The following is a 3,699-nucleotide window of genomic DNA, read 5'->3' as shown; positions in this document are numbered from 1 at the left end:
CCCTGATCTCATCGTTTGTCCAAGCCAAAAGAAGTTCCACTCAAATACACTTGGCTGCTCGCATTCACTAGGGATAGCTAGTTGATTCAATCCAAGCCAAGGAAAGGAAAAAGTATCAGATCTTATCTTGTTTTTGATCTGTTTGGCCAGGAAGAGAAGATCTTGCGGCTCCCTATTTCAGCTAAAACACGCAAAGCAGGAGCATCAGAAGCAGCAGCTTGAGCTGCACGGACCATGTAAAATGGGATCCTTACCTAAAAATGATCTCATTGGGCGTGGCAAGGATACGGAGCTCGTTATGGAGTGGCTGAGGAATCCATTAAATTAGCATCGGGTAACTGATTTGTACATAAACATTTCTCTTCCATCTATAATCGGCCATGGTGGTATGGGAAAGACAACTCTCTTGCAACATATCTATGAAGATTAAATGACAAAAGGAATTTGTGTTCCCAACATTTTATATGTTAAAAAAAGTCAATGCAGATAAGCTGGAATCTCTCAAAATGATTAGATCTTCTTTGGGTACACTTGATGCACTCCAAAAGAGTCTTAAATCTTATATCTTGTCCCAAAAAAAAAATTCCTACTTGAGCTGGATGACATTAGGGAGAATGATGATTTATGGTAAAAAAAAGTGTCAAAAAAAAAAAAAGAAAAAAAAAGAGAAAAAAAAAAAGAAAAAAAGGGAAAGGTAAAAAAAAAGGAAGAGGGGAGAGGGGTATCCTTTTTATTAAGTTATGAATCTCATCTTCGATGTGCATGACGCGCAGGTGGAGTACCTATACATGCTCTTATATCATAGTGGGGGGAACGATGCGATAAGTGAGGTGAGGTGGGTAGGCCCTATACACGCTCTTATAGTGTAGGGGGGACAACCTTAAGTACCACATTCTGACCCCGCCGACACAGTCCTTGACCTCAACATCAACACCTTCAATACTACTATGCATGGTATAATTTTCCAAATCCCATTTTTGACATTTGCAACAAATTGAAAAACCACATATACGCGCTCTGATAGCATAGTAGAAAGGAGCCCAGTGCAATACATATGGCGAGGTGGAAAAGCCCTATACATGCTCATGTAGCGTGGTGGGGATAGCCTCTCTTATTTTCATATATGTACTTTGGAGCCCCCATAAATGCTCTTGTAGTGTGGTGGGATGAAAAGATGTATGACCTGGTATCTCCAACACCTACCATACACGCTCTAGTAGTGTGATGGGATGGCCCAATTCCTCATGTCTCCCCTAAATGGGGGATATGCCAGGATGCTATCGAAATTTATACTAAAGTACACAAAGCTTGAATAATAAGAAGACATAACTTGAGAAGTGATACAGAGGACCTGCACTTAAATAAAAATGAATAGAACCTGAACAACTATGTGGGGAACTAAACCTAAACTAAACAGATATGGGACTTGAACTGAACAATATAGAACAAAACCCTAAAATGCATAATAATAATCAAAATAATAAAAATAAATGATAATTTTGATTATTCAAATAAATATCAAACCTTAAGCAGGGGACTTGCAGTTGGAAAACTTTCAAGTGCAGCTGACTTATAATCAACATCAGTTAACTACAAACTGCACAAGTACTACCCACATGCAGCGATCAAAGACCCATCATGCAAACAACTGTTAGCCTGTAGTTTGAGAGGGTGACATTAGCAATTAATGAATAAAGACCCCAAGGCATACAAGCAATGAATGATTTTTAATATGAGCAGCTGCAAATAGGGATCAATCATCAATAACTAAATATACGATACATAACAAATGATGTTTATAGAATTAATGAACTCCTACAACAGTCCTTTTAAGGTTGAATGCATTGTGCTGGCAAAAAACAAATACCAACTAATAAAAGCATGGAATTCTCCCACGTGCATCGATGAAATCCCTAACACAAGCGACAATGCCTGTAGAATGAGATGGTGACACCGACAAGTGAAAGTAGAAGGCCCATTGCAAACAAATACATCAAATAACCTGTGAATGGTGAAGGTGGACATGATGCAGATACAATAAACTCCTATAATAGTCTATATGCAGTCGAATACAATGTACTTGTAAGCAACATCAATCGACTGGAGAATACACAGGTGTCTCCTACTTGCTTCGATGAGAGCCTTAATATAAACATCAATTGGCATGTTGAATGAGATAGCAACACTTAAAATTGATGAAAAGATGACCTATTATACAAATAACAATCCTCTTATAGATTAAATAGAGGTACTTAAAATTAATAGGAAAACCTATCGTGCATACAATAAATTACATCAAGATAAGAGATACTGAAGGCAGTGATGCTTTGCAATCACCACCAACAGGTTGTATAAAACTCGCTGCCGCCAATAAGTACATAAAAATCACTTAAGATTGGTCAAAGGTGGATATAATGCAAGAATAATTGTTATTCTATGAACACTTCTAGGAGATTGTATTGAAAATAACCAGTCTATCTAAATAAACATGATCCATTTATGGATAACATCAGTGGGTACATTGTGGAAGACCCATATGTACACAAATGTATATAAGAGTATATGAAAAATATAAGCATCAACTAACTTCTCGAAGAGAACCCTCGTATGAGGAGGACACTTCCTATAAAAATAGAAGATATATTTGAGTAAATTTGAACTAAACTTTTTGGTGTTTCAAAGTTCCTTTAAGAAGATGAAAATTCCTTCAATACCTCCATGAAGATTAGACTATTATTCTTTTTGAAGAAGTCGGGAACAACAAGAGCACTCAGATACCTCAACTTATCTTAGAGGCCAACTACTAAACTATGGAGGCTACATTTTGTAGAAATCTATAATATCATAGATCCTGAAAAGGATTATTTTTAAGGCAATATCCATTGATTTCAAAGTGTAGGGTATTAGTAAGAATGAAATCATCTAAGGTTGAAATGATTGATTCTTTATTTAAGCCAACAATATAAAATGATGATGATGGCATAATGAAAGAGCTGCTTATTGATTCATATACGAAACCTAAAAAGATCTTCTGGTGAATAAGAAAAGGGAGTTTGAAAGTTAGTTAGGGTTGTTAAGTCCTATAGAACTGGCCCAAGCTAACCAAGAGGGGGGTGAATTGGTATTTTAAAAATTTTCTTTCATAAAAGAAGTAAAATCTCATAAACCAAAATTACATAACAAATAAGAGCAAAAATTTAAAGTGCGGAAGCAAGAAAGAAGAGCATAGAAATTTATAGTGGTCGGTCAACTCGACCTACGTCCACTCCCCGAAGGCGCCCTCCGAGTATTGCACTACAATCGTGACTCTCCTTTAGCCCCCACAGCTAGGCGGAGAAGCCTTTACAAAGAACCTCTTTTTGCCACCCCGGCAAGGTAGAGAACCTATCTCCTTTTGCTTCCTCCTGAAGCTGGTAGAGAACCACAATTAGATGCTGAATCCTTACCTCTACCGACCCTTCCATGGATGAGAAACTCTAGACGAAGAAGAAGCAGAGCGATCCTTGAAGCAACCCTTGTGAATCCCCTCACAAGCTCCCCCTCATAAGATCCTCTCTCTCTCCCTCTCTCTCTTTCTCTCCTCAAGGTCTTCTCAGGTCAAGGCAGTAGCAAAAGATTGTTCAAAATATTAAACAAGAGCTCTTAAATAGAAGAGCTTCAAAGGAGCTCATTAATTGCAAGTTGCCGACAATATCATCC

Source organism: Dendrobium catenatum, unplaced genomic scaffold (assembly GCF_001605985.2).
Source record: "Dendrobium catenatum unplaced genomic scaffold, ASM160598v2 fragScaff_scaffold_1680, whole genome shotgun sequence".
Taxonomy (NCBI): domain Eukaryota; kingdom Viridiplantae; phylum Streptophyta; class Magnoliopsida; order Asparagales; family Orchidaceae; genus Dendrobium; species Dendrobium catenatum.
The sequence above is the reverse complement of the archived record's forward strand: the minus strand, read 5'-3'. Positions refer to the sequence as shown.